A 12,019-nucleotide genomic window follows, 5' to 3' on the forward strand; every position below is an offset into this window, starting at 1 on the left:
GTTGATTGGGTTCCCTCTACTACTCAGACTCAGGTGAGAGCCTTCCTAGGCCTCACTGGGTATTACAGGAGGTTCATTAAGAACTATGGCTCCATTGCAGCCCCTCTTAATGACCTCACATCCAAAAAAATGCCTAAAAAGGTATTGTGGACAGCTAGCTGTCAGAAAGCTTTTGAGGAGCTGAAGCAGGCCATGTGCTCTGCACCTGTCCTGAAAAGCCCTTGTTACTCTAAAAAATTATATGTCCAAACTGATGCATCTGAATTAGGAGTAGGGGCAGACCTATCACAATTAATTCTGAGGGCCAGGATCAACCTGTTGCTTTTATTAGTAGGAGGTTGACCCCTAGAGAAAAGCGTTGGTCTGCCATTGAGAGGGAGGCCTTTGCTGTGGTCTGGGCACTGAAGAAGTTGAGGCCATACTTGTTTGGCACTCACTTCATTGTTCAGACAGACCACAAACCTCTACTTTGGCTAAACCTAATGAAAGGTGAAAATCCTAAATTATTGAGGTGGTCCATATCCCTACAGGGAATGGACTATACAGTGGAACATAGACCTGGGAGTAGCCACTCCAATGCAGATGGACTCTCCAGATATTTCCACTTAGACAATGAAGACTCATCAGGTCATGGCTAGTCTTATTGTCCTTCGTTTGGGGGGGGGAGTTGTGTAGGAAAGTACCATCGTGCCTGGCATGTTACCCCCATTTTTCACTGTATATATGTTGTTTTAGTTGTATGTGTCACTGGGACCCTGCTAGTCAGGGCCCCAGTGCTCATAAGTGTGCCTGAATGTGTTACCTGTGTTATGACTAACTGTCTCACTGAGGCTCTGCTAATCAGAACCTCAGTGGTTATGCTCTCTCATTTCTTTCAAATTGTCACTAACAGGCTAGTGACCAATTTTACCAATTTACATTGGCTTACTGGAACCCCCTTATAATTCCCTAGTTTATGGTACTGAGGTACCCAGGGTATTGGGGTTCCAGGAGATCCCTATGGGCTGCAGCATTTCTTTTGCCACCCATAGGGAGCTCTGACAATTCTTACACAGGCCTGCCACTGCAGCCTGAGTGAAATAACGTCCACGTTATTTCACAGCCATTTTACACTGCACTTAAGTAACTTATAAGTCACCTATATGTCTAACCTTTACTTGGTAAAGGTTGGGTGCTAAGTTACTTAGTGTGAGGGCACCCTGGCACTAGCCAAGGTGCCCCCACATTGTTCAGGGCCAATTCCCCGGACTTTGTGAGTGCGGGGACACCATTACACACGTGCACTACATATAGGTCACTACCTATATGTAGCTTCACAATGGTAACTCCGAATATGGCCATGTAATATGTCTATGATCATGGAATTGCCCCCTCTATGCCATCCTGGCATAGTTGGCACAATCCCATGATCCCAGTGGTCTGTAGCACAGACCCTGGTACTGCCAAACTGCCTTTCCCGGGGTTTCACTGCAGCTGCTGCTGCTGCCAACCCCTCAGACAGGCATCTGCCCTCCTGGGGTCCAGCCAGGCCTGGCCCAGGATGGCAGAACAAAGGACTTCCTCTGAGAGAGGGTATTACACCCTCTCCCTTTGGAAAATGGTGTGAAGGCAGGGGAGGAGTAGCCTCCCCCAGCCTCTGGAAATGCTTTCATGGGCACATTTGGTGCCCATTTCTGCATAAGCCAGTCTACACCGGTTCAGGGACCCCTTAGCCCTGCTCTGGCGCGAAACTGGACAAAGGAAAGGGGAGTGACCACTCCCCTGACCTGTACCTCCCATGGGAGGTGCCCAGAGCTCCTCCAGTGTGCTCCAGACCTCTGCCATCTTGGAAACAGAGGTGCTGCTGGCACACTGGACTGCTCTGAGTGGCCAGTGCCATCAGGTGACGTCAGAGACTCCTCCTGATAGGCTCCTTCAGGTGTTGCTAGCCTATCCTCTCTCCTAGGTAGCCAAACCCTCTTTTTTGGCTATTTAGGGTCTCTGTCTCTTGGGATTCCTTAGATAACGAATGCAAGAGCTCATCCGAGTTCCTCTGCATCTCTCTCTTCACCTTCTGCCAAGGAATCGACTGCTGACCGCACTGGAAGCCTGCAAAACTGCAACATAGTAGCAAAGACGACTACTGCAACTCTGTAACGCTGATCCTGCCGCCTTCTCGACTGTTTTCCTGGTGGTGCATGCTGTGGGGGTAGTCTGCCTCCTCTCTGCACTAGAAGCTCCGAAGAAATCTCCAGTGGGTCGACGGAATCGTCCCCCTGCAACCGCAGGCACCAAAGAACTGCATCACCGGTACCTTGGGTCTCCACTCAGCACGACGAGCGAGGTCCCTTGAATCCAGCAACTCTGTCCAAGTGACTCCCACAGTCCAGTGACTCTTCAGTCCAAGTTTGGTGGAGGTAAGTCCTTGCCTCCCCAAGCCAGACTGCATTGCTGGGAACCGCGACTTTTGCAGCTACTCCGGCCTCCGTGCACTTCCGGCGGAAATCCTTTGTGCACAGTCCAGCCTGGGTCCACGGCACTCTAACCTGCATTGCAAGACCTCCTAAGTTGTTCTCCAGCGACGTGGGACTCCTTTGTGCGACTTCGGGTGAGCACCGTTTCACGCATCCTCGTAGTGCCAGTTTCTGGCACTTCTGCGGGTGCTGCCTGCTGCTGAGAGGGCTCCTTGTCTTGCTCGACGCCCCTTCTGTCCCCTGATGCAATTGGCGACATCCTGGTCCCTCCTGGGCCACAGCAGCATCCAAAAACCCTTACCGCACGATTTGCAGCTAGCAAGGCTTGTTGGCGGTCTTTCGGCGGGAAAACACTTCTGCACGACTCTCCACGGCGTGAGGGATCCGTCCTCCAAAGGGGAAGTCTCTAGCCCTTGTCGTTCTTGCAGAAACCTACACTTCTACTGTCCAGTAGCAGCTCCTTTGCACCCACAGCTGGCATTTCCTGGGCATCTGCCCATCTCCGACTTGCTTGTGACTTTTGGACTTGGTCTCCTTGTTCCACAGGTACCCTCGACTGGAAATCCATCGTTGTTGCATTGTTGGTTTGTGTCTTTCCTGCAGAATTCCCCTATCACGACTTCTATGTCCTTTGGGGAACTTTAGTGCACTTTGCACTCACTTTTCAGGGTCTTGGGGTGGGCTATTTTTCTAACCCTTACTATTTTCTAATAGTCCCAGCGACCCTCTACAAGGTCACATAGGTTTGGGGTCCATTTGTGGTTCGCATTCCACTTTTGGAGTATATGGTTTGTGTTGCCCCTATCCCTATGTGTTCCCATTGCATCCTATTGTAACTATACATTGTTTGCACTGTTTTCTAATACTATTACTGCATATTTTGGTATTGTGTACATATATCTTGTGTATATTTACTATCCTCATACTGAGGGTACTCACTGAGATACTTTTGGCATATTGTCATAAAAATAAAGTACCTTTATTTTTAGTATATCTGTGTATTGTGTTTTCTTATGATATTGTGCATATGACACTAAGTGGTACTGTAGGAGCTTCACTCGTCTCCTAGTTCAGCCTAAGCTGCTCTGCTAAGCTACCATTATCTATCAGCCTATGCTGCTAGACACCCTATACACTAATAAGGGATAACTGGGCCTGGTGCAAGGTGCAAGTACCCCTAGGTACTCACTACAAGCCAGTCCAAAAGCCTGAAGCACTAATAAAAAGCTAATTCATTTTACCAGCTTGAAACCAGAAATATAAGAAAGAGCACATCTTCTTCAGGGGTTCGAATTCTTTTCATGGGCCATTCCTCGCATGTGAATAAAGTGCTAAACAACTTCCGGTAATATACACCTTGTCCCTCCGATGTTCAGTCCCCTTTGTTAAAGAGCTTAGTCTGCGGGTGAAATATCTACTGATCATATATAACATGCAGCTGCCACCACCCCTCAATGCAACTTAAATTAGGACTCAGTCCTGGTTTCACCCCCGGGCCTTCAGACCTAACATTGAGGAGCTCAAATTTTTAAATATGGGGCTCTCTGCTGATCCACAGAGGATGCTTTCTCAGTTGATAATTTCCCAGTGTAAATCTTAACCAACTCTTTCAAAAGTGGTTTTAAAAATGTCACTCCCTTACAGACTGAGGGGATTGATTTTCCATTCAGCCAGCTAATGACTGCCTGCCTTCAGGAACGGATCTGCCCAGATACAAAAGAATGTTTCAATAACTTTTTTCTCTCAGCCTCAAAAGTCGGACGAGTACAGAATATATGCAACAAAAACTCTTGTTTATATCCGCAGAGTCCAACAATTTTGGTTTGTGTACTGGTTTTTCCAAGTGGTATCTAAACATGCTAAGCGAAATAACAAACTGTTGTTTTATGGGAGTGGAAACATGTGCTGGTAAATAGGCCTGAGGGGTCAATGTGGGATGCGACCCCAGCAAGGCCCAACCTTACCTCCTATCTGCCAAGATGTCCTTATCTGTAGCTGGGATAAAATACAAACCGAGGTATTTGTGGCTTTGTTAAAAGCTGATTTCCCCATGCTGGTCTCCCGAACCTCTCATGCCCGGGCTTGAATCACCTGGTTTAGGTACTTTCCCCAGGAGCCTATTCTGATCGCTTCTATCCAGCATAAGTTGTTTATGGACCTTTTCTCTGACGCTCGTAGCCTCCAACACAGTTTGAGGAATGCACCCTTGCTCTGAAAGGACTGATTTTTTAGGCCAAACTCATGCTGAACCTGGGCTGGGGACACACTTTTAAGAATATTAAAAACAGCCTTATACTTATCTGTTTGAATTTTATTTAGTGAGTGTAGGAGGCTGGCACAGTGAGCAAATGTCCCACCCTGCATGACTTCCGCACCATAGGATACTGCAGGCAGCAGCTGTGCTGAAATTACTTTCAGATGATTTAAAAAGGGTCGGCTTCTTCTTGAGTACTTTGAAACTGTGCATCAGTGAATGTGCTTTCGCTTGAATTGCAATCAAATGATGTTTCCCTGTCACTCAAGGTTCCAAGTGTAATCCTAGGTATTTATATATGGGGGCCACCTCCACTCCTTTTCCTCATAGAAACCAGTCAAAACTTAAATTTGGAACCCACCAACTGCATTACTTTTGTTTTCTTCAAGTTTATTTCTAGCTGTAGCTGATCCAGGAATCATTTTAGGGCTGTCTAACACTGTTGCAGGCCCACTGGTGTTTGACTCAGCAGCATGATGTTATCACCATTTTGTAAACACCCTGCTTTTTCTGAGGCTAAGACTAGCGGGTGACTGTTGGCCTGAGTAAGCCCCAGGTGCATGGGCAGTGCAGGGCCCCCAGGGGCCTCCCGAGTCCCCCATTCCGCCAGCCTTTCCATGGCGGTGGGGACTCGTAATCCCCAGGGTGCCGCTGCTTGCCCCGTTGCCCTGGCGGATTACAACCGCCGGGACCGCCAGGCTGCAGGCTGACGGCAACTTGGTGATGTCGGCGGTCGGAATGTGGCGGCTCCATCATGTTCATAATGTGGCGGTCATACCACCACGACTGCGGCGGTCCTACTGCTACCGTGAGTCATATGAGGGCCTATGTCTTTTGTTCTGCTAGCATTTTCCAAGTCGAAATTGAAATCACCAGAAATTAGAAAAATAGCCTCAAGATGCTGCATCTGTAGTACCTTTATTATTTCGGCCAAGGTTTCCACTTTTCCCCTTTTGTGTACTTTATTTGGATCAATGTAAACATTTATGAGCATTAACGCATTCTGAGTGTGGCTACACCTTTCGGGAGTCAGCTTTATTGCCTGAATCCAGATCAACCCTACGTCAATTGTTTCTTTACCCCATTTAAATGCTGTAGATATGAATATCGACAGACCTCCTTTTGGGTGACCATATTTTGAGGATTTCTTTGCAGGTGCCTGCAGCTCTACATAGCCTGCCACCGTTTTTAGCCGTGGGCTCCATGTTTCCTGCATCCGGATGATGCTGAATTCCTCAAGAAAAGACCGCCCATCCACAACCTGCAATAGCGCCTTGATTCCATATACGTTCCATGAACAGATGCTAATGCCACCCCTATCTGGTTCTGGTCTCCCAGTCTCTCCATACTTTTCAGGAGCAGCTGATGCCTTGTAACTCTGGGGGCCTTGGTTCTTTTTGGGATCTTGAGGGCCTGAACTCTTGGAATCAACGACAGACCCATCCTGGACCAAGCTCACTTGAAAATTTCACAACTGTTAACTTTTCCACATTTCTCAAATTTTTATCTGCTTCTGTTGCACCTCTTAACACTGATTTCCTAGGTGACGTGGTGGCCCGCAGTGTCCCTGGATATCAGGGTGGTTCTACTTTTTGTAACTCTAAACCCCATGAATTAAGCATTTCAAGATGGGCAAATAGTTGGTTTACTAGTCCCAGGATGGCCCACGTTGTTACAGTAGCTTCTTGGTCACTTCTATAGGGATGTGGTTTAAATTCTACTAATAACAGGTCTGCGGAGGTTATAAAGGAGAGTTCTCTGATCTCCCTTATCAATTTTATGATGTTCCCTCTATTTAGAATGTTGAACGCCCCCTGAGACCTATAGTTGGATATCAGGAGGAGATTGTTAGCCTCAGGGGGCTGGGGTATCGAGTCCCTCTCTGTTGATTTTGCCCTTATGGACACTTAGGAGGATCTCTTGTAGCCCTCTTCCTGCCCCTGTTGGTGCCTTAACTCTCTGGACCACAGCAACGGTTCAGGGCGGCCGATCCTTCTCTCCATCCCCCTTCAAGGCTGATCCAGGCCCACACACCGGGACTCCCTCTTATTTTTGTTACCTGCGTTTTACCTGGTGTTATTGCCGTTTTCTGCACTTGCAAGTGAGCACACAGATCCCGTTTCCTCATGAACTGTTTTTGGCGTCCCTTGTTCACCTGTGGGATTAGCCTCTTTGGTTTCTCCACTAGATGACCGACCTTGAGGTTTTCTTTGTTCCTCTTTGATTTGTCCCCTACCTAACTGCACTGAGATTTTTCTTTGCAGACCAGGGCTCAGTCTAGCTGAGAAGATGTTGGGACTTGCTCCTTCTATAGCATCCTGCATTTTTCCATTTGGGTCAAGCCCATTCCTTTTTAGGGTCAAGCTCACAAGCGCTCCGTCCCTGTTGTAATCTCTTTTTGGGCTTGTAAACATGCCCATGTCACACCTGTCACTTTGATTGGTTTGTGGGCTTGCCTTTTAAAGTCTGCATGCTTTCATTAGTGAAAGGCATACATACATCATGCCTTTTCCGGTTTTTAGCCCTCCTCGAGCGCACCGGCCAACTACTAAAATCTTACGAGACTCGATGTTTTCAGCCTGGTTTCTGGACTACTTTATCTTTATCTTTTCCACGTGCCGCAATGGCGCTGGGTTTTACAGAGCTCGATATCGCGTTTTGTTTTGTTTTTCGATTTCAGCGCGATCGTGCTGCGTTTCACATGGCGCGACTGTGCTCATTTTTTTTCTTTCTATTTGTGTGGCAAGAAAAGTCTGGTTAGGAAATTACAACGCTAATAGTTCTAACTCGAGCAAATGTGAGACCCGTTGCATTGCAAATGCTTGTTTTCTTCACTGACAATAGGGTAAACTGAGTGCTTGTGCTGGGCAAAAAATTGCCATATGTTTTTCTGCTGGACCTTTTTTTTTCTTTTTTCCGTGACTTTCTCTGCCTCTTCTCCCTTTTGGTTTTTGCGTGGTCAGGTTCAGATAGGTCTTTTACCTATGGTTCGTTCTTTGTTTTTTCAATTTTATCCCCGATGTTAAAATTATCTAACCATGGGGGGCTTAGTGCACATTGACAAGCAACTTGCTGCATGTAATTATGTTTTGGGGCTCTCTGAATCAGATCTTTGAGGGCTTGTAGCTTCCCGTCAATGCCCACAATATGTTCTGCCATCAAATTTAAGAGATTCACTTGAAGATCTTTTTTATCAGCCTGATGTTTATGGCCGCCGACATGAAAACCAACGTCGACAGGAGGGCTCTACCTGCTGGCTGGCTAGGGTGCTAGGTACAGCTTCTCCTTTGTAGTTTTGACTTTGGGGGTTTGCCTCCCTACTTGCTGTGACTATATTGCTCATAAGATACCCCAGTTGCTGCAACCACTCTCTTTGATTTAATGGGGAATGATCTACACTGTACGGATTTTCCTTGTAGGGAGAGCTGCTCAAGCGTGCCAGGAAATGACTTAAACTGACTGTAGTGTTGGTCATTTTATTCCCAACCTCCTGGTGTTGTCATCTTCTAACTGTGAGTGTTGAGTCTCACGGAAATAAGTAATTTTGCACACTTCTTGTTTTACAGGTACTACATGTGTATCTTTCTTTAACTGCAAAGTGGGGGATTCTTCTTCTTTGGTGGAGTCGTCTAGGCATATCACTGAGGGGTTTACCGGGGAGCTTTGCCTTGTTCTCTTGGTAACCTTTTCCTTCCCCCACATGGGGCCCCTTGGGACTTTGCAGATCACATGCCTCTTGCCTATCTGATTTATCCCTGGGGAGCTGCTGGCCGCCTTAGCTCCCGGCTTCTTACTTAGGGACCAGATGTCATAGGGCATCGCCTGTAGATATCGAGTACCGTGGGTGTCTTTTTATGTTCTGGACCATCCAGAAGTAGGCACCTGCACTAATTATCCATTATTTTTTGTGCTTTTCTTGCCTTTATATTCTGTTCTATTTCTATCTTGCCAGGTGAGGGTCTACTAGGGCTGCCTATCGCCAGTTGCCAAACTCATCACACTCCACTATTTCCAGGCCAAGCAAGGTGGCACGAGCACCCCAGACAGAATTCTTTTGATCCAGGCCCCTTTAGCACTTAGAATTCCTTGCTGTTGTGTAGAGGGCGGGAACCCACACATGCACAAGCCGCACCGGCCTAACGCTGGCCGCTTCTGAGCTGAGCGTGAGTTCCGCGGCCTGTTGCCTGCTGAAGTCCGCCACCCCCCCTCATTTCGACATGGAGCCACACAATGCAGGATGCAGGAGGGGAAGGTTTGTTTCAATAGGTGGGGGCGCGAGGCATTTGCACGTATGAGGCACAACTAATTTGGAGGCTGAGAACTGTGGCTGGGTCGGAGGGACAAGTGGCACAAAGCCGCACAAAAACCGCACAGAGCAGGAAACAAGGGTTGGGCAGGCGGAAGGCTGACAAATGTCCTTCCCCCATTCCCCACCCCCTCCCACTTCCGGGTAACCATCCGAAGGACCAACCCGAAGCAGGGCAGGGGGCCGATGGGGGCAGGCAAGATATGCATGTGGGTAGGAGCGACCTGCGATTGCTCTCTAATGAGGTACACCTCATGTAATCACCACAACAGCCCACCCACCTTCACTTGCTTCACCAGCTCACCTCGCTCTGGCCAATTCTAGTTTCGGCTGCTCAGGTTCTAGCATCTCAGGCGGTTCAGACGTGGATGCCCTGTGCTTCATACTGTGCTCTGCTCTGACCTCCCCAGCTCACCTCAGTCTGGCTCGCAAAACGCTCCTGTAGTGAAGCCATTTTAGTGATGTTTGTGGGCATGTTATTTTAGCGACTAAGCCTGCTGTCTGTGCCCGTTACCCTAGTAACGTTTCATTTTTTTTTCATTTTATTCTTTTAGAAACAATCACATTTGTAGTGATGTTTTATTTTCCCTTTATCTTGCTGTCCTTTCGCTTAGGAGGGACGGCATTTACATTTCTTCGCACGACATTCTTTCACTCTGTACTTTATTCAAGGCTGCAACAAGATAGGGTTGCCAGCACAAAGTGGTACACAGAGTCTCTAACATTTCACAGAAACATACGTATTTTTACAGAGGGACATGTTTTCTCAGAACACTAGCTGTTTTATTACAAAAACATCTACCTGTCCCCTGTTCTAGCCAGATGACAGCTACCGCATGCTGTTTGACTTCGCTACAGCTGCTTGCTGAAACTGCTGATTCCTTGGCCTATATGGGGAGGGTGTCTCAATAGACGACAGGCTTCTTCATTACTGTCATACTCAGGCATTGGGGATGATGTCTTCCTAGGGGGTCCTGAAGGGCGGATTAGGGCTTATCCTGCTGTGCTCTAATATAGAACATTAGTGGCATAGATAGGAATCACACATCTTGTATGGTGACAGTATGGTGGGTCTTTTCTTGTCTTTCACTTTTCTTGTCACCATTCTGTTTCTAGTATGTTTTATCTCCTAATTGTTGCAGCTCATTTCATATTATGTAGGATGCAGTTGATTCAGTAAATCTTATTGAACCATTCCCTGCTTCTGTTTGTCTTTGCATGTGTGAGACGAATGTAACTGAGAGAAAAGGATGAGATCTGATCACCACGATTTCCCTGAGGAGTCACAATGTCATGCGCCCGGTTGCCACAAATCACCCCTGCTCTTGGGCATAGGTGAGGCGCTGCTAGCTGACCGGAAACTGATTAGGCCGACAGTTGTCACATGGTGTAGGATCGAACTGTGTTCCCCACAATTCAAGTAATGCTGCCGCCCAAATCCAACATCCTCATTAGTACAATGAGAGCCAACGCGACATGGCACCGCCAATGTTTAGTCAGGCACTATTTTTTTTAATCTTCCTGAGTATCTCTTTCTCACTACGTGCTAAAGGCACCTGAATACTATATATGGAGATGTCGATGGTGTTGAGGATTTCCGCCTCAGCTAGATAGCTAGTACCTATTCGATGCTCTAGGTTGTTCATGCTTGAACCTTAAAGGGATCAATCCCCATTTGGGTCCTTATCTCTGCAGAGGCACATTCACTAGGGTGAACCCGCAAGGGGTGGTAATTGCAGTAAACACGCGACCTCCCCTCACTGCTCATTTATTAGCTAATGGCCTTACAGCCAAGTGGGGTTCTGTTACCTTTATAGTTGAGGCTCGCCCAGCCTATAGAACAGAAATGCTTTATTCTTGGGTCAACTTTCCAGCAGTTGATGGGATCATTAATACATTTAATCATTATACACCTGCTAATATATCTGCACAATACAGAGCATACACATTTTTAGAGATACCTCTATCCTTTCAAGACCACTATAACTGGCCTGATGGTGCCCTACCCCACACAATACTTCATGTTAGGTTACGTCCTCTGAGTAATGATGTTCCTACCTGACCCTTATTGGCCACAAACACACCGCATCCTGATGCAGGCACCTTGGTGGTAGCTGAGGTTCGGCGCTTATACATTTCGCTTTCAGCAATATATAGACTCTTAGTACAATTTGTAATACAAACATTCCATACTAAACAGCGGCTCAGCACAGGGCTCTTCACCTGGGCTCTGCGCACTACCCCGCTCGGCCCTGACTTGCCAAATGCCTCACGCCTCACTCCTCCGCAACTCCGGATCCAGTTTCAAGACTTCCGCTTATGCACTTGCCACCACGTATTTCACTTCACTATTACTACCAATTATAAAGTGAAGCCCTGTTCAAATCTGTTCTCTTGTTTGAAACACAGGTGCACAGCAGTGCGCCTATCTTTCAAAACTTTTGCACGAACCAACTTGGCTCCATTGTTAGCCGCCTAGAAATGACTGTCACTGCATAGTGTTAATACAAAGGTTTTGGCGCAATGAAACCTAATTTGTGTTCTAGTAATCCTAAAATAAAATTACCCAATTAAGTGATACTTAACTGATTGACCTACGTAAAATAACACCCTTAGATGGCCTTGCAAAGAGTCATATTCTTGAACTGCAGATCATAACAGATGTCAGCAGCAAGCCCTGAACTCACTGAGCCATCTGGCTAACGTCTTCCCTCTGTCAGCCTTTGGGCAGACACTGGGCTCAACTCTACTCTTTCACCAAGCACATGGTCAAGTCTATGTTGCTTCCGGATTGGTGCTTGTGCACTCTCCAAGCAGCGCTGGCCTTTGCTAAGGGAGACATTTGGCGCCCTTGCTGATGGAAGTGAACTGAATGAGGCAGCGGGGGGCCTTTTGTGTTCACTGGTGTATACCTGGATGAGCAACGAATGGCCCCTGAACACGGACCTCCCCCAGCTCACCTATGTCACTGATAGCTTAGCTGATGGTTTTGTTGATGTGTGTCAG

The 12,019-nt window shown here is 47.3% G+C and overlaps 1 protein-coding gene across 1 annotated transcript in view; it reads right to left on the minus strand.

Moving 5' to 3' along the window:
- Window positions 1–12,019, minus strand: part of SFXN5 (sideroflexin 5) — an 809,240-nt gene that overhangs the window by 312,435 nt on the left and 484,786 nt on the right. The window lies entirely within an intron of this gene.

This window comes from Pleurodeles waltl, chromosome 1_2, assembly GCF_031143425.1.
Source record: "Pleurodeles waltl isolate 20211129_DDA chromosome 1_2, aPleWal1.hap1.20221129, whole genome shotgun sequence".
NCBI lineage: Eukaryota > Metazoa > Chordata > Amphibia > Caudata > Salamandridae > Pleurodeles > Pleurodeles waltl.